A 20,139-nucleotide genomic window follows, 5' to 3' on the forward strand; every position below is an offset into this window, starting at 1 on the left:
TCATGGTATTAATATGCAGAAAATTGGCAGAGTGTATTTTTAAGTTTTATTTACAGATACCTGCAAACTTGGTGCATGTATTCAAATAATCCTCTGAAATCAAAAAGAAATTAAACTAACATTTAGTATTTAATTCTTCTTCTTTACGTGTGACCTAATAAACTGGGATATCTTCTTGTTGCTGTGATGACTGATTTCTGTGTTTATAAAAACAAACAAAAATGACTGTAAAAACGGTCATTTTAAAAATGCACTGTATATAAGTCTTACAGCACTGAATGATGCATAGGTTATGTGTGACAAATGCATTTGAGGTAGCAATAGGGCTTTGCAAATAGGAGTTGGTGTCACATGAAGAGATCACACACTTGCAGAGGCACACGGTGACAGATCAGTGGGGACTGGATAATACAGGGTGGAAGTCGCAAAAATGAACTGTTCTCAGCCGTCTACTTCACTTTTTATCCACTTAGGACGGCAATGAAGCAGCGGTTTTGTCCTTCCCTCACCTCCACCGCCTCCTCCACCGTGTCACAGTCCACCTTTTAAAATAATATCTGCTTCATTTTCTGTTTCCAGCCTTCCTCCCTCTATACCCACTGCTTTCGCGCTCTCCCCCCCTAACCATTATCTTTTGGTCTCCTGTCCCCTCCTCCCCCATCTCCTCCCACCTCCTCAACCTCTGTCTTTCTTCCTTCTTTCATTTGCTCTCCACTCTTTCGTTGCCTCTCCTCACTTTGAGCGAAATAGATTTTCAATTACGTGCTGAGTGCCTGGAAGCTTCTATATTTCCCAACCTGACCCCAATACAGCTGAAGTGACACCCCACGCACCAGAAACACACACACACACACTCACATGCGTAAATCGACACAACACACGCGCATCTGATACACACTTCCGCCTCCACTTACAGACTAATGGAGAGGAGGAGAGGCTGGAGAATGTCTTCAGTGTCCTGGACAAACCTGGTAAACTACCTGACACACACCAACTCTCCATGAGACAAAAAGAAAGAAAAAGCAAAAACAAGTAAGATAAGATAATTCTTTTTTCCATACTTTAAATGTGTGTTTTATACTCTGTGTTAGACCCAGGAGCGACACAAAGCTGAGGAGATTAAAGTCAAAGTGGAAGCTGAAATTACGCATGTATTACATATTATGTAATCAAAAAATAAACAGACAGTTTACATAGTGGCAGAAAGTCAATAATAAGAGTAAGCAGAGGAAAAAAAGCATCCTAGTCTATAACGGTAAAGAAGTTCTTGAAACAAACCTTTCATTTGTTGTCCGACTGTCTAAACACAAAAACGTTCATACCTGGGTTTAGACAAGTTGGCAATTTGACAAACGTGTCAGCACAGAGCAGGCTGAAGTGAAAAACCTTGAAAAACCTGGTTGTGTAAAAAATGCACAATTCTCAAAACTCTTCTTTGCTGAAATGTAGCTGTGCAGAGAGGTTTCGATCAGTTTTTGACAGGCCAGCGACTATTTCATCTTTTCTCATTGCTTTCTGATGTAAAGTTGTATTTTTGAATCTCATAAAAATTTGACATACACTCATATTCTAAACGCCTTATCCAAAACGGGTTCGCACGAGAGCAATGGTGGGGGAGCTGGAGTCTATCCCAGCTGTCACAAGCTGAGAGGTAGGGTCTTTCTAAGGGTTAACACAGAGAGACAGACAAGAATTTCCACTCACATTTACTCCAACGTCCAATTTAAAATCACCAGTTAACCTAAAATGCCTCTCTTTAGACTCTGGAAGGAACCATGCAGGCGCAGGGCGAACATGCAAACTCCAGAGAGAAAGGCCCCAGCCAGCTGGTGGATTCAAACCCTGGTCCTTTGTGCTGTGAGGTGACAGGAACAAAAGGAAAGTAACATGTAGAGGCATTCACGCTATGCTACTAAGGTGAGACACCAAAGAGATGTAAAATGACCATAACCAGACCACACAGTGAAAGAAAGATGTAACAGGACAAAACACCAAAAAATTCATACATTTAGGCTAATAATTATAATTAGTTGACTTAGAAATATTAGTAATAAAATGAGAGATAGAGAGTGAAACAAGCGATTAAAAAAATACAACAAAAAAAGTCATCTGGAACTTTTTTCTTAACTTTAACATTATATTAGTTTTGTAATAAATAAAAAATAAACACCAAAATCAGAGAACCTTTGCACCAAGATGGTGACCTTCCTGTCTCACACACAACAAAGTGCTTTCACACAGTTTACAAATGAACAAGGGAGCCATGGACAGAAAGACAGGGCAGAGCTCAGTTCAGTAACAAGGAGTCGCTTTGGCCATTAGTGTCACTGTCATAGAGTGTGAATGTATATTTAAAGCTAACTGTCATTGATAACAGTTAGCTCCCCGTCTTGAAACAGCCTTCTCTCAACTAAAACATATGTTCACACCGCTGGAAACATGTATCAGTCCATCCCCTATAAAACACAATTTACTGTATAGCATGGGTGCCAAACATAAGGCCCCGGGGCCAGAATCAGCCCAGAAAAGTCTCCAATCTGGCCCACTGCATGGCTTTGGAAAATGTGAAGAAGGTTGTAAATTTTAGACTCAATTTTGTTTTCTTGCATTTTTAGCTGTTCCTGCTTCAAAATTATTAAGTAATAGAAAAACTGTTTAACAGCTAACAAAAAACTTTTGTTTTGTATTTACAGAAAGTTTGTGCAGTGAGCTACCAAAACTTTCTCTGAAATTTTACACATATTTTTCTTACAGTTTAAACCCAAACAGTCGTGCTGACAGGTTTCGTTAATTTACAGCAGCATTTCTTTATGATGCAGAAAAACTGAGACGTGTGGTTGAAAGTGCAATTCTTTTTCTGATATTTAGATATCTCGGTGATAAAATGAGTAGTTAAACTTCTTTACTGACAGAAAGGGGAGTTTCATTCGTCATGCATTGCAGTTGTTGTGATTTGGTGCTATATAAATAAAACTGAAATTAATTGAACTAAAATGGTTCGGCCCATGTGAGATGGGCTGTATGTGGCCCACAATGTAAAATGAGTTTGACATCCTATTTTTATTTTTTGTTCAAAATCCATTACTAATTTCTCTATAGTGGGCTTTGGTGCCACCCATCGTCTCCTCCACTGCCTGAAACAAACGTCTTCCATTAAAGGGACGGTAGCTTTAGTCCACACTTCTACTCATTGGCTCCTTGCAAACAGGTTTGTACAGCAGGTGGGTGGGGCCAGGAGCAGGAAAAATCAGAGCTTTTGTCTCACAGGGATTTCTTGCACATGTGCTGATCTTATTTTTAGAAACTCTGGACATGCTGCTTAACTCCCCCCCACAAATATAACGTTTGACTACGTCCCCTGTACCCTTAATGACAAGTTTTGACATCTCAGTATAAATCAATAAAAATGTGTTTTGACGGCCACTAGAAAAGTTTCCGGGCTTTTCTCGAGGGTAGCTGCATAGGCCACACACACTTTAATAAATTTTGTTCTATAACTGAAGTATGACAGAAACCGCTCAGTTTAAGGGTTATTTACAATTCACAGCTGCGATGTTCACAATGATCACAACAGTATGTACGATGGAAAGAAGCATAATAGGTAAACATCACAGTTTACAGGCCAAAAACTTAAAAAAAAAAACATTTAAAAGATTGTCTATATTTAAAACATGAAATCAGAAAGTAAACAACAAATGTTCCACGTTTAAAAGGGTTCTCACACTAGAACTGATCTGAAGCAACAACAAATGCTGCCATGGGCCAAGTGGCAACACACAAAGTGACAGCTGACTTAAAAAAATAGATTTAATCATTCTCACACACCTCACTTATTAAAGCTGATTCAAAATGCAAGACGTCGCTTTAAATACAGCTGCTTCATAATGCTGGCTCAATTACCACACACACAAACACACACACACACAGGCGTGCTGATTTCATTAAGCAGTTTGCACCTCTTAACATGGCCTCTCCTGGGTGTTAGTGAACGGTTTTCCGCATTAAACAGAGGCTGAGGCCAGAGGTCAACAGCCTAATGCCTTATCTCTGATGCACCACGGCCAACCTTATTACTGCAGGCTTAAAGTATAAACACACACACAGTGAAGCCGGCATAAATGCACGGATTGTTTGTGTGGTCAAATCAAGCAAGCGCTCCATATAAAGAGTGCCGGAGGTGAGATGTTGGCCTCGGGGCATGTTCAGCACGTGGAGCAGCGCACGCCGGCCACCTACATCACACACATACGCACAAAGCGACTTCCTCCCGTGCTCAACACACAGCCAGGTTCTCACTATAAAAGGGGGAAGGATACTGCACGGGTTACCACATAAAAAGCCTCTGTTCCAGGCGGTCAGAGTCTATTAAAACAGCTTGTTCCTGTAACAGAGAGCGCTGACACGACCTTTACAGCCAATTGTAAATTACTATGAAATTATTGTCATGAATTAGCAAATGAACAGAAGCCACGTACCCTCGATTTCAGTTTGAAAACGAGGACGAAAGTGGCACTGCACTCATGTTCAAAAAGCCGCCCAGGCACAAGGATCAAGTCGTGAAGCGTTTTCCAAATGTTCTTTTCCGGTCCTGTTCTCTCTGAGTCATTAAACGTGTCCAGTAAATCCAAGCAGCAGCCACACGGGCCATGTGAAATTTGTATGGCAAAGGACCACAAATAGACATTTTTTAAAGCAGAACCCCCCCCCCGCCCCCCACCTCCTCAAACATGCACAGAACAAAAATCTGAATTTCCTATTAAACATTTTCAAGTACAAATTAATGTCCAAAGTCGACTGGGCAGTGCGGTTGTAAAATGTGTGTGTATGTGTGGGTGCGTGTGTGTGTGGGTAGGCGTGGTGCTGCTTTGTTAAGGCCTGAATGAGTTGTTGATGGGTACAGCAGCTTGGGTCTCTCAGGGGATGAAGGGGGAGAAGAGGAGGAGGAGGGTATGGGTAAGTTGATAATTGCAGGGGAACTTGGACTCAGTCTGTCAATGTGCAGCCTCCCCATCCTCCCTGTCCAAACACACACATTGACACACACACACACACACACACACACCAGCTCTCCCTTTGAAGGGGAGGTCCCTTGATTAGGCCACTTAAACACAGTGTCCCCCTTCCCCCCCTTTGTCTGTCTGGCTCTCTGTGCGTCTGTCACCCACAACTCTCTCTCTCTCGCCACGTCCAGTCTCCGACTTACTCTCCACCTACTTTCACTTTTTTTTGCTGCTTCTCTTTGCTTCTTCTTCATTTCCACCCATCTCTTCTAACTCCTGTATATCCCTACTTTTATGTCTATGCACCATGTGTGTGTGTCTGTGTGTTTTGGGGTTAGGGGGTGGGGCTGGACTCCTGTCAGGTCTCAGCTGTCGTTGTGTGTGAGGGTGAATTACACGCTGTAGCACAGTGTTGACAGGAGCAGCTGGACATCAGTGGGCCATAGTGCACAGAGTTGCACGTGTATGTGTTTGCGTGAGTGCGTGCGTGTGTGTGTAGCTGTGGACCGCTACCCAACACAGAGCTGACACCTTCTGGTCAGCGAGGGCAAAAACAGCCGTCAAACACATGAAGACAAGTTTCTGGTTTTGCCTTTTTTTCCCTTTTTTGGATCATGTTTCACTTGAAAGAAATACAAAGTTAAGATAAAACAACAGCATTAACACTGATTACTTTCTACTAAAGACTCTTTTTGATGATTGACTCTGTATAGAAATGCAAAGGTGATGCAACAATATAAACAGATTTTCTTTAAACACCGTGTGCAGTAAAAAAAAAATTATATTTGGTGTGACCACCGTTTGCCTTTAAAACAGCATCAGTTCTCCTCTGTGTGGTGTGTGTGTGTGTGTGTGTGTGTGTGTGTGTGTGTGTGTGTGTGTGTGTGTGTGTGTGTGTGTGTGTGTGTGTGTGTGTGTGTGTGTGTGTGTTGGTTTCTAAGCCAGGTATGCTTGCAGAGAAGCTGCCACAGCTGCCTCACTGTCTTTTCATGTAATCCCAGACTGACTCCATGTTGTTCAGATGAGGGCTCTGTGGGGGCCATGCCATCTGTTGCAGGACTTCTTGTTCTTCTCGTCACTGAAGATAGTTCTTTATGTTTGGCTGTAGGTTTTTAGGGTGTTTTTTTTTTAAGGATTTGGGCCCAATCAGATGCCTCCTTAATGGCATTTAAATGTTTTGGGGTTTTTTTTTACACATTACTGTAATCTAGGAAACCTAGGAAAGACTACAGAAAGAAAATATTCCAAATGCAATCTAGTTGCATCGTAATAAGATATATGTGTCACAGACATATTCAAGTTTGCTGTGATGAAATGAAGGCCTCTCATCTCACCACAACCAAAGATATTGAGCCATTAGTCTTAGTTTGACATCTGTGCATTTAAACACTGCAAAGACGACTCAAGTCTTAGTGATTCAGTATTTTAAACTTTGGAAATATCAAACTTTTGATTCATTTTCTAAATGACAGAAAATAAAATATTTTTACACATAATTTTATTTTATATATTGATGCTAATATAGCTGTGAGACAGTATGAATAAATAAAAATACATATGACAACTACGTTTTTTTTGTTTTTTTTAAAAGTGTAGACAAAAATAATACTAACGACTGTGACCACTGCAAAGGAAAGGGCAGTAAAAAGGGGAACCGTGTTGAACATAATGAAACCGGAAAGGAGGAGAGGAAAATATATAGAAAGGAGGAGAGGAGAGGAGTAATGAGTGTGGAGAAGCATGCTGGTCTCTGGCTGGTCGTGAGGCCAGAGACAGAGTTTTGTCACTGCAATCTCACACTCTGCTTCTGTAATGACTCGCCTTGAGGCACAAATGATTTCCTCCACTGGTGTTACTATTGCTGGAGTCACCACAAATTTAAGAGAGAAAGGTTTTGGTGAGTGGGGCATGGGCAGGAGGGGGGAGGGTTGAGCAATAGAAATGGGTGCAAAAACATACACCTAAAACAAAACGTTGACCTGTTTCATCATTTAGGTATCCGGTCATCTATTCTCAGAATGATCAAGCTAATATATGTTTACCTTTGTTCCAAATTATAACATAGTCTTCAGGTCGTTTGTCCAGCTGGGCCTGCCATAGCCATCGGCCAACTGTGGCCAAGTGCCACAATTTTCCATTTGCAAAACCTTAAAAATACCACCTCACTCCACCTCGCTTTTTCCACAGCCTCTACTTGGCTCCCTCCCTGTTCTCCCCCTTCCTGCACAGGGATGTGTCATAAAGACATCATCATCACTGTTAGAGGGAAAGCACGGGTGACATGATGATCTATCCACTGGTCAATTCTCTGTGGATCCGTGTGCCGCTGAATCGACAGAGAAGACAAACTATGAGGCAACTGTACAACAAAAAACAAACAGTGATCTCACTTCTCCAAGATTACTAGTTTAGTTTGCTCCATGCCAAGTGAACTGACAAAGAATCAGCTCTGTGTTTTCCCAAAGAAAGGCTAGGTCTTTATTTTTTAAAAATTCAATTAAAATATTTTTTTGTAGCTAGATCAGCAGTTTAGCCACAAAAGTTTATCTCGGTTGAATTACAGTTTTTTACAGACGCTAGGACACATTTCTCAATACTTAGGTCACTTTTGCAAAACTCCTCACACAGTGAGCACAACAGAAGTCTATGTGGGCTAAACTGAGGATCAGTTATCATTGTTTTGGCACAAAATGCATTCAATGACTACATCTCTCAAATTTCATGAATTATTTTCTCACTCAGACACAACAACTGCCAAAAATCTTTGTACGTACAGGACATTTTGCATGTGCTTACATACTGTTTTCAAAACTGTTAAACTTATGGCCAAAACAATAACACAATGCAAAACTTAAAAAGACAGCAAAATTCAACAGCAATATTTTAGTGAAACATATTTTAAATCTAAAAATGCAGTTTAACCAGCCACAGCTGATTCTCATTGTAGATGAACATCTACACAGGTGTTACTCCTTCTATTTTTCAACTCCTTCAATTCTGGCATGCCAGACGATTATTTCCTAGGTGTATTGCCCTAGATGACATAAGATGTGATGTGGATGAGAACCTGTGGCCAAATGGAGAAGACCGAGTAGATTAGCATTACTATTGTATGTGTATCAGTGGATGGTGTGTATACAAATTCTTGTATTTTGGGATTACTTAGTGCAAAAAAATAAAAATACATAAACATAAATACATGATGTCTGATTCATTCCAGTAACATATATTGAAATTATAAACAGAGATGTGTCCTTGTTTTACACAAGAAAACACTGTAATGCTACATGTTGTTAGTGTTTTTTAGGTCATTGTTTTGTGGGTGACAAAGTGTGTTTGTCGGCTGTCAACCTTTGCTAGTGTTCTGGAAGAATGAGTTTATTTGAGACCTGAATAAAGTGTTTTGGTAGTTGTAGTGCATTTTGAATGTGAAATGAACTGTTTTGCCAAGCTGAAGGTCAGTTAGGAGAATTGTGTGAAGAGTTTTGCAAAAGTGACCTAAGTATTGTGAAATGTGTCCTAGCGGCTGTAAAAAACTGTAAAAGGCTTGAGTGCTGTTTATCATGATTAACTGTCAAAGATAATAAAAATATTAATGAAAAATGAATGTGGTGTATTAGCAAAATAGCTGATTAAACTTTTGATTAACAAAGTGATTTCTCATGGATGCTAAAATGTGCTGGTTGAGACTGCAGCTGTTCAACTTGCCTGTTTTATTAAATTGGACATGGCAACAGCTGACATCCTCTATCTTAGATTAAGGCTTTTTTATTAATATGCTAAAGAAGTTAATAAAAACTTCTTCACACTACTCTCAATCATATATATTAGCCAAGGTCACCAGTAAGAGGAAACATATCTGTTACAATAATAAATCAGAGAGGGCTCATTTACTTGCTAATGCTAGCTTTGATTTCACACAAAGTTCAAATGGTAACTGATCTCAGAGCAGTGAAAGCAGAGCATTGACAGCTTGTCTGAGACAAAGCTCCCATGAAAGATCAAAAACAATTAAAAGAAAGCTTTTAAACAAGCCTCTCAGCTTAACAAACTCAATCCTTTGTTAATACGAGAGATGCTGCAGATTTCAGTGGAATCTGAGACAAGCAGAGCTGATTTTGCTTCCAAAGAAAAGAACCAGCTGTAGCCACAAACTGGCAATAAATGAAAGGATGGATGATAAGAGGAGAGAGGCTTCATGACACAAAAATGTTAAGATGAAAGGAGATTGTTTAAATTTGGCATGCTGATGTCTATTTTTAGATTTCACTGGGCAAGCACTGCTTGCTTTGCTTGCCCTGATGGAACGCCACTACATAAAATCAACCACATCCCTGTGTGTCTGTGCATGTTAGTACAACATGAAATACTAAAACAGTCTGGACACTGCTGCCTATATAAGAAATGCAATTTATTCTATACATGACCTTTTACAATAAATATACCAGACTGCTTATTACTCTTCAAATATAAGAGTAGAAATATTAATTATGGTTTCACTAGTTATGTGATGTCAATAATATGGCACTAACAAAACAGAATATTACAATTTCCTTATCAAATAAACAAGCTTTTCCTGTTTTTGTGAAGATTTTTAATTACACTAACTTTGTTATACATGCAAAAAGAAATACTTAAATGGTTGCACTGGTTATTTAACTGTAAATAAAACAAATAAATGTAATTTATCCAACACACATGAACGTGTGCTTAAACTTCAACAAACTGTACAGCGCTTTCTTTAAAGAACATATAAAATGCTTTTACTCAGTTGCCAATTATAGCTGTGATTGTGAAGTTTATTGTGAGCAGGGACCTGGGTCTGAGTCTTTCCTTTCCTGGATGTCATTCCTTCCACTCTTTCCCTGCTTTTTTGTCTACGCCAAACTGTCCTTTCAAATAAATGCTTTAAAAATGCCTTTAAGCATTGTCATGCTTAATCTAAAACACCCTATGTTTTGACATACAAGCTTCCACCAGGGAGTTAAAAACATTTCATAGAAACAATGGCTCTCCTCTGGTAATGCTCCACCAATGAGAATTTTTCACCTTGATGGGAGTCAAATGTCTCTCTACCTGAATTCTACCTTCAGGAATCTTGGAAGAGGCTTAGGAATCTAAAGGGGTGTGAACATATAAATATCAAAAATAAAGCAAAATAACATAAGCAGTTCATTTAATCCAACATATTTAGCAGCTGTTAAATAATCCAAAACGCCTTCTGTCTGTATATATGAATGTTTTGATTTCTGTAATACTTTAAAAGTCACACTTGAATATTTATCAACATTTCTGTATGAAGCTATAAAGATTTATTCGAATTATTAACACAAAGCTGACTTATTTTTAAAAAATACATTGCAAAGGAAACGATGTGCTGCAGCAGTAGAAATAGCCTACATTTCAATATTTCACAGCTACAAACATATACAGTATAATAAAAAATGTCAGGACACAGTAATGTTGTTTGCCTAGCACTTTAAGAACATGACCGTAACCTGTGAAAAAAAATGATTTATTTTTGATTTGACTAGATTGACAGAATTCTATCACAAATTTTTTAAAGATCAAGGACTTTGAGCTGCAAAGGTGATCCTGGTTGGGTTGTTTACTGTCGTTTCTTCTGTGGTTATTATTAACAAGTAGGAAGCTATAGAATAATCTTAATGCAAATATCCATTTAAAACAACATGTATGACAATGCACATCTCCCTCTAACTTAGAAAGCCCTCCATACTCAGGAGTACCACTCTGCTGAAAGATCAGTGAAACATCCAGAGAACATAAAGTTGCAGGTGCTTCCCATTGAATATGTATATTTACCATCCATAGCACCAGCATATGATTTGGCAGGTGGACAGGGAGGGAAAGGAGGGTGGGGGCTGTGGGGGGAGTTAGAGAGAGGAGGGTGGGGGAGAGCATATACATCACTTCACCCTTAATTAGCTGTCATCAGCTTCTCTTCTCAGAGGAACCAAAGAGTAATAATTAATGATCAAACTAAAGTATACTCACTCACATCCTCTTTCGCTCCCTCTCCCCCTTTTGTCATGAGCATTAACAAAGGAGACTGCAGTTGATTTGGTCAGGGAGCAGTGAAATCTGACTGGACAAAAAGAAGCGTTGCTTTTTTAAACAAATGACTCGTTGAAAAGCGGCAGAATGAGGTAACGTGCGCTCCCTGCCCTTCCCATTATTACTGCTTGTTTGGTGTAAAATGAGCCATGAGCGCCGTCTTTATTAGTGCGGTCTGCGACGCACGAGGCCAAAATTAATGCCTGCGCTGCATCGTCTGATGATGTGAGGAGGATCCATCTTTACAAGACAAGAACATGCCAGGAAAGGCATAGCAATGTTTTAACAAAGCCTGAGCGTCTGTGTAGACAAGAGCAGCTAATTAGAGAAGAACACAGTGTAAGTGGGCATATGTGCACTGGGGGACCAGTCAGCCAACACACAACAGGATAGCGCTGCGGGGGGACGCAGGCGGGCAGGCGACTGACCAGCTCCAGAGCCAATATGGAGCCGCCATGGAGGCATGTTATGGTCTCGGCACCCCAAGCCCCTGGCACGCTGTCCTGAAGCGCTGTTTGTAGAAGCAGGAAGGGGTGGAAACTGCAGGCTTTACAGACCCCAGCACAACCTGTCCTCTCTCCAAGACTGGGGCCACTCTGAGCTGTGTTTTTGAGTGTGTGTATGTGTGTGTGCATTTCTTCTTAAGCTGCTCTTAAGTGTTTTAATTGGATTATCCTTAATGAGTAAACAAACAACTACAGCAGCAAAATAATAAGCAAATAAATGAATGTGTCAGGAAGCACTTTGCTGTCTTCCCTCCCTGTTTCTTCTATCAGCTTTCACGACCTGCCCCCTTTTCACTCGACTCTCCGCTCATTTAGTTCCTCTCATGTGTAATTATCCCGATTAAGAATGATTCAAAAACACTGCCGGAAAGGCATGTGTGCGTGAGTGTCACACTCGACTGAGACAGGCTGTCTTAAGTGGATGCTTTGAAGTCTGTGGTGAGCCCGTGATTAGTCGTGTGATTTATTGACAGGAGAAAGAAAAGGAGGAGAAAACTGCGGAGAGCGGGTGAGCTCCGAGGGTGAAAATAAACAAACGGAGAATTGTGAAATGACATCTGTGAATATTATTAGAACATTAATCTGCACTGATGACACAGATGCTTAAGCCATCACCTTCTGTTATTGTGGAGGAGGAGAGGAGAAAAACGAAAGCAGGGGGAAGAAGCAGAGGAGAGGAGAGGAGATGAGGACAGATTGAAGATATAGAGGGATTAAGGAAAAGAAGAAGGAGAAAGTGAAGGGAGGAAATGGGATAGGTGAAAAGGTAGTGCGGAAAATGGACACTTGGAGAAGAAGAGACAAAACGTAAGGGGAGTGATGAGGACGAGGAAAGCAAATGAGGACATTTGCGAAGAAGAGGTGATGCTGGGAAAGTGGAACAAGGAACAAGTAAAAAAGAAAATGTGGCGAATAAAGGAGATGTGGGAGTGAGAAAGAATGAGAAGAGGGGAAAAGAAAAAGAGGGCACAGTAAAAAAAAGGAGAGGAAGGAAAGCAAAAAGTAGAGGAAGAGGAAATAGAAGAAGAGGAGGGGATAGGAGAGAATAAGGAAACCAGAAATGTAAAGGAGGAGAAGCGGTAAGAGGTGAAAAGAGGAGTGAAAAATGAGTTAGGAGGAAGAACGAGAAGCTAAGAAAAGTGGAGGAGAGAGCAGAGAGCAAAGAAGGCGGTGAGAAAAGATTTGACCAGCGAGGAAACGAGAAGCCAAAGCACTTTACTCTTTTAATTCCAATTTATGGTGCTATAAAAAGGGCCATTTCCTAAAAAAAATCTATACAGAAAAAGTCTAAGCCAAATCATTTCATCACTTTCTCTGCCCTAATTGCCGCCATATGCAATTTTAAAGGCTATTCTACCTTCTAATGGTTCCCCAGAGGAAGAAGGGGTTAATTGCTGCAGCTGGTGATGTAGCTCTCTGGTACTAAAGAGGTGAGGTTTCTCTCTCTGTCGATCACTTTCTCTCACCTCAGGGAATAGCTGTCTGATACTGTGTGAAAGAGACAGACTGAGACTTTCTCAAAGGATCATTTCAGTGCACTCCAACTTTATTTTCGTTTTTCTATTGAAACGGATGGACACTAATGATCCCGTATTGTCAAACTTGACCCTGTATCCACAGAGTTTATATGTGATCAGTGTCATGGCTCGCCGTGTCGCCACATAATCGCACCGAATTCTCATTGTGCTTTCGCAGTTTGCGCCACCCGCGCTAATGAGCGGCTACGTCAACGCTGTAGCCAGTTAAAATGTTTGGCTCTCGAGTGGGGAGAGAGCCGCACCTCTAGAGCAGATTACATGTAAGAAGGGTACATCTGTTTTTAGTTGTTCACAGCATGATCCTCTGTTCTGTACTCTCCCACAGTGCCAGCAGAAGGGAAACCTCTGTTGTTTTTCACGCTGCTCCATTTTAAAATTAAGTCTGTTATTTAAAAAAGGACTTAGTATTCTTATTATTATTTGCACATACTTAGAAACATTGGCCAATACATTTTTACAGCTTAGCTTCAAGACTGGTAACAATTTCATTTTTAAGCTTGGTGAAATGATTTGTCTGTTTGTTAACTTGGTGCAGAAAAATCGGTTCTTTGATGACCAGGAACATATGTACTGTTACTGCAATTGTACTGAAGTTCGAGTTATTTCTGTAGCTTTATTGATTGTGCAAAATCTGCTAACTTTTCATCTTTTTGCTTTTTTATGCTTCATATAGTTTTTAAATTTCCACAGGTCTGCTTTTGTGTCATTTTGGACGGTTGTGCACCTTTCAAATTCTAACCTTGCGTAGGTGGAGCTCACCATTGTGACAGCCAGTGCAGTGAGCATGGCCTTTCTATTGTCACAGGCCAGAGACAGAAAAGTCACCAGCATCACCAAGCGGCAGATTTTGCTGGCTGGCTTCCCAGGCGTTTGTGGCTGTGCTGAGTGGGGACTCCCCCCCTCACAGCTGACAGGATTTGGAGCAAAATAGTCTGTTGTTCACAGGATTTTCATTTTATGCATCAGAAACTGTTCAATAAATTATATTTTGTAGACCTGGTTTTTGCAGACAGTAAAGTTTAGTTAACAAAGATTGGAAATATATGTCTGATTGTTCCTGATCTGCATCTATAGCTGTCTTTTCCTGTGCTTTGTCACAAAAACTATCCAGCAGGAAATAAACATCCCAATTTAGAGATCCTGTTAATAGGATGGAGAGGTTGTGGTGGCATAAGTTGCGTTGTGTTTTTTACTTGAGTATGTTTATTCACTAAAAACTACTTGGTTAAAGGATATACAGACTGAACTGGCCAGTTGCTTTTAGTTAAACTATAGTATGCAGCTGGTAATCTGACTAAATCGCTGGCTTGTTACAACTTGTCAATCATGTGACCAGTTTTTTGACTTGTCAGACTTGATGCATTGATCCTGGCTTGATCTGCTTCATGCTTTGATCCTGTATTGTCCAAAACTGCTACTAATAAACTAAACTTCAATAAAAATAATAAAAACTCAGTGATTGGCAATAATAGATAAAGTACTTTAAATATTAGAACATTGGAACTTGAGTGTAAAATCAGTGTTTATGTTGAAGATTTGATTGAGCGGTCCAGGTTTTTCTGGATTGTTCCAAACAGGTGCATTGTGCTGAGGGGGGTGGTGAAAGGATAGGAAGCAGGGACTCAACAATCGGGAGGAGGGAGATGACTAGCGGGGTTTGTCAAGGTCAGTGAAAGTCACGCTGCAGAGAAGATGGGCGAAGGATGGAGAAGCGTTTCAAGGTGGAGGTCCTGAGCGTTACTAGGCCTCCATTCCCACAGCTGATTACAAGATAAACAGAGACAGATGAAGCAGAGGGACGGCGGCGGCCAGTAGAGACGGAGGGGGAAATGGAGAGAGATTACACGGACAGACAGGGAGCAAACAAAGAGCAGGAAGAAGCAGGAAGTACAATGTCAGAGAGAAGGAGAGGGAGACCAAGGGTTGAACCTGACTCAGCTGTGAGGGGCACCTGTTCACGGTTGGACCACCTCCTCCTGCCAGCCTTAATCAAATTTACCACAGAGACAGACTGTGACGACGCCCCCCTCTAACAAGAAACCCACTGTGTGTTACATCCAAATAATCCCTACGTCTAGCCAGGTTCACACTGCGTGCCACTTCCAAAGGTGTCCCACCTCTAACTACTCACTCATGCCAGGTACCACCGAAGTAATCCTCCTCCTAAACTCTAATTAACTGGCCAGTATTCTGGCGTGGGGCGATTTGTACCGTGTCATACTTGAATCATGTGTCACCACGTTTTGGTTTTCATATGGGAGCTCTCACTGTAATAATCTATACATTAGTTAAAGAAGACCCACAATGCTTATTTTCAACGTCACATTTTCATTTTGAGATTCCATTAGAGTAGCTTTGCATGATTCGGAGTTTGAAATCAGCTTTGAGTTAACAAAATAAAACACACTTTTCAACTTTACGTGTATTTTGTAACTGGGTTTTGTTTGTTTGTTTTTTGTTGTTTCTGAGATTGTAATGTAATGCAAAAACCACTGTAATGTAATCTGTCTCTCTTTAAAGTGCTTTGGCCGAACTTCTGTTGCGCTGTAGGCTATTAATAAGTAAATAAATAAATAAAGATCAACAGAATCGGCCAACAGTGACATTATTCATTGTGAATATTAGAAGTTATGTCCAAAACATTTTTTTATTTAACACAGTTCAGTGGCCTGCGTGCTGAGAATCGATCCGATACTAATATCAGCGTTTTTATCGATACAATAGATATTTGGATCTATCTGCCAACCTCTGCTAACATTAAGCCAATTTGTACCTTTTAGTGTCATAAAAGGGAATTATCTAGGCTAGGCTGAATGGCTGATGACTGTGAAGTGTTTAGCCAATGAGCTTGCATGTTCACCGCCAGATCCACTCCTTCCTCGCTTTCAAAAGACTCATTTCGAGGCTTCAAAATGGGATTTCACAAACCAGTGGGTGGCATCATGGCAGCTACATACGGCCATCTTTTTCACTGCCTATTGAGCGGTTATGGTAAACCTCCCAAATAACACAATTTTTCTTTGTGGTTTGAGAGCGACAGCTTCTTAAATCTGTTTATGTTTGAGCCCAAATTAGATCAGAACATTGAGAGTTCACAGCCTGAACATCAGCACAACAACAGTCCCAGAAGGACGGCTGTTTGGTGGGTGTTATGCTTGTTTTTGTGACATGAGGGACAGATTCGTTTTTCAATCATGAGCCATGTATGAAAGCTTTTTTATATATGTCACTGTCAGAAGTGCAGGAAATGCTGACTGAGGTAGAAAACCTCTGTGAGAAAAGTCGTCATGAAAGTAGAAATAACCCTGGAAGAAGAGCAAAGTGAAGCCTGAGCATTTGGATCACAGCAACAGAATACTATGGAAGCCCGTTTCCGCCCCTAAAAAAACAGAAAGTATCCATAAGAAAAGTAGCTCGAAATGTTGAGTTAGCGCTGCCAATCAGTAATCTACATGAATGACGTCATTTCCTTCTTCCTGAAGCCCTCAGCTACAAATGCTACAGCTAAACTACCAGTATTCCAGCCAGTCATGAATGCAAGCATTGCTGATTATTTTCAGTGTCGCTTCACAAATGATGAAATCCTTGTGTTATTAGCTGAATCACATGGCGTTACTATCAGCAAACGAACTCTCGAAAGCGCCAATTTGTTGTGATCTGGATTTGAGTGCGCATTCCATGTAGATTACTGATTGGCAGAGCTAACTCGAAATTTCGAGTTACTTTTCTCAAGATTTCGAGTTAATAAGTTGAAATTTCGAGTTATGGATACTTTTTTTTGTGGCAGAAACATGCTTCCGTAGAATCCTGTATGCAGGTACATTCCTGGACATAAGGGATTTTTGGCTCCCACATGCAAGTTTTGTTAAAGGGGCTAAATAGTAACAATTTTTGGATAAGATGGTTTGTTCGGTTTATTCAGGTTACTCGTGAAAAACGCAACTGGCTACATGAAATTGCAAACTTCACTTTGTGATGTTGGGGTGGATAGATGGTCTGTCGCTTTTAAGTGGAAGGAAACAGTTTGTTTCACCTACTGCAAGTAGGTTTTGAGTCTAAACTGAACAACTCTTATTCAAAGAGGTGCCAGACAATTTGCTAATAAGAACACTGAATCAATCAGATGGCTTACTTTGTGTTTGAAGAGTTAAAACATCCCCCAAAATGTCACATTGTTTTTAATCTTTTCATTTATGTACCATAAATCCTGATGCGTCTCAGAATAAGTACCAAATCTCGAATGAATGCAGTTTCTATCGTGTTCCTCTTTCCTTTAACAAGCATTATCTGCACCTCTGTGTCACCCATCATTCCTCATCCTTATTCCCTACATAACAGATTGACACTACTCACGGCGGCCAGCAAAATTTATTAATAGCATTTTTCTTGTAGATATGATTCAATCCATCAGCGCTCCCCCCTCCCCCCAATCTCCTCTCCTATCTCCGTTTCTCGTTCAATCTGTCACTCCCTCTCCTCCCACTCTCTCTTATAAGAGAGAGAGGTGTCAGTTTCAGTGAAACAACTTAATTCTGATGTCAATGAATTAATTAGATGTGTTAATGAGCTAGCGACAGCTAAACCAAATTAAATTAATACCGTAATGGCCTCAGACAGCGAGAATTAGCTCCCATTTCAGTAAACGCTTTCTGGAGTGTACACAGCCGCCAAGGATAGGCGCACACTCATACACACTGACACACACACACACCGCTCAAACAACATCCATCCCCCTGAGCAGATCACCATCCAGATGTAATTAACTGACTAATTACAGGAGCTCGCACTCGCTCCCCCTCCCCTCCCTGTATCTCTCATCTCTTTCTAATGCTTTGACTGGCTGTCTCTCTCTATCTGCTTTCTCATGCTCTGTGATTTGACCCCTCTCAGATCCAAGTTTATGTCATTTCCTTACAGCTCAGTTACTTCCTCTCGTGTCTGTTTTGCTTTGCTTATTCATCACGCGCGTAGAGCTCTGAAGAAGCGCGTGAGTGGTCGTTTTAACGTCTTGTTGTCAGTGTGGCCGTGCTCTTCCTTCCTCTTGCTCCTCTTGTCATCACACTTAAAGTCTCATTACACACAACAGGCTTGACTTAAAAGCTGTTTAGTCTGCCATTAGCTCTAATAGTGACTCCTCCACAGTAACCACGCTCCAGTGGACCTGCTGATGGAAAGCACCGCCACCAGACTACTAATCTGATCTCAGAGGCACAAAATGGCTGCTGTCTACGTGGGGTTGGACGGCCAGGGAGGAAAATGGTGTCACCGGTTGGTGGATTTTGGCTTTTGGCACAAGTGCGTTTCACTCTGTCGTTTGTTTGCATAGTTTCTATTTCCGGGGCCCAGTTTGGGATTATAAATTTGGAGGGTCAGGCGTGTTTTGCAGTTTGAATCGCTTGACCTGATGAATTATTACAAAATGAATCAATGAAAGCGTTAATAGAGGGAATACCGTTCAGCTTTACCAAGTACAAATGAGTTTGAAGTTACGTTATTCTTATTTAAAAACTACTTTTTGCTTTTTGTGTTTGTCCCACACAGGTTCCCACAATTTTCATCAGGCAAAAGTGTAGTTAAAATAGCAAACCCAATGGATTATTTGAGCTTGGTTGTTATCTTTTATCTTTAGGCACTTTGACTAACTTTACTAGCAGCCTTTCATGAAAACACACATTTCCTTCCTATTTGCATCCACAGATTTTATGCCAGTACGTTGATTTCCAAACACCTGTTACCTGAATTCTTAGCATAGATTGATGCTGTGTTCTTAAAAATCTAAAGAAACTGAACAAGTGCAGGGCAAAAGAAGAAGTGGCAGGGTTTGAAACAACAACACATACATTAACTGTGTCCCAAAACGTAGGCTGCATCCTTCGGAGGCCGCATTTGAAGGTCAATTACATCACAGCCAGGCAACGAAGGCTGTCCTAATTCGTTAACTCCTTCAAATGCGCCCTTCATTTCCCCAAATTTGAAGGATGGGTCGGGTATCCTTCGTGGCCCACCATATCCCAGAATTCATAGTGTGGCCCAGCCAATTCCAGTTTCCAACAATGGCGGCAGCTACTAATTTTTAATATTACTCTTATTAAGCTTTCTGGGTCACAAAATACACTTTTAACATATTTTCAGGCGTGAATGTAGCTGTGTAAACTTCGATGTTTCCGATGTTTTCGGAGACGTCTGTTACCCACCCGCTCCATAGCTAGCTGGGGGGGTTCAATGGTCACTCAAGCCGGTGAGAGCAGCGGACTCCCGGCTTCATCGGTTTCAGACCCCCGCTGTCTTTCGCTACTCAGGTTAAACATGATATATAAGTCACTCGGATAACTTAAAATTTAATTGTTTGGCTTTTTTCTGTGTTTTATTTGTTCCGGAGTAAATCGGTTTGGCTGAGATCAAAGTTATTAGATTATTAGATTAAATAAAACTTTATTAATCCATCAGGTGGATTCCTCCGGGATTTTCACACAGCTGGCCGGGTCCTCCGAAGGATGCGGCCTAAGTTTTGGGACACAGCTACAACCTCCTCAGAGCCTGGACCTCAGTGTGGGATCATCTTAATGGAGAACAGAATCCAGGCAGCCAACATCCAAAGAAGAGCTTTGAAAGTCCTTCAAGAAGCCTGGAGAACTATTCCTGTAGACTCCTTTAATTACAAAGAAGTGACAGAGCAGTCGCTTTTGCATAGAATAAAGTTGCTCATACTCATTATTGAGTTTCACTAATCATGCAAGCTGGGTTTTTTTGTATACTGTATTACTATGTATGTTTGTACATTTTTATAAAACGCTGCACCCATTTCTCATTTTCTCAAGAAAAAGTGAAGAAATGAGGGTCAACTCAAGACTTTTGCACAGTGCTTTATGCAAAAGGCAGCTTTCTTTTATAAACACAATGGTGTTAATAAATCTCCTTGGTTATATTTTTCTCTCTTCACTGTCTTGGTATCTCTTTCCCTCTGTGGTCTGTCTCACCTGGTTGTGTTGTGAACTGGTTGTGAACAACACAAATTGAACA

The 20,139-nt window shown here is 40.7% G+C and overlaps 1 long non-coding RNA gene across 1 annotated transcript; it reads left to right on the plus strand.

Moving 5' to 3' along the window:
• Positions 1 to 946: 946 nt before the first annotated feature.
• Positions 947 to 19,738, plus strand: LOC146667677 (uncharacterized). Its single transcript, XR_014912021.1, has 3 exons — positions 947 to 1,032; positions 1,761 to 1,917; positions 19,567 to 19,738. It is a non-coding gene; the product is annotated as an uncharacterized LOC146667677 (long non-coding RNA).
• The last annotated feature ends 401 nt before the right edge of the window (positions 19,739 to 20,139 follow it).

Source organism: Rhamphochromis longiceps, linkage group LG6, assembly GCF_057381845.1.
Source record: "Rhamphochromis longiceps isolate RC_006_pf linkage group LG6, R_longiceps_female_GT1.1, whole genome shotgun sequence".
Classification (NCBI taxonomy): Eukaryota; Metazoa; Chordata; class Actinopteri; order Cichliformes; family Cichlidae; genus Rhamphochromis; species Rhamphochromis longiceps.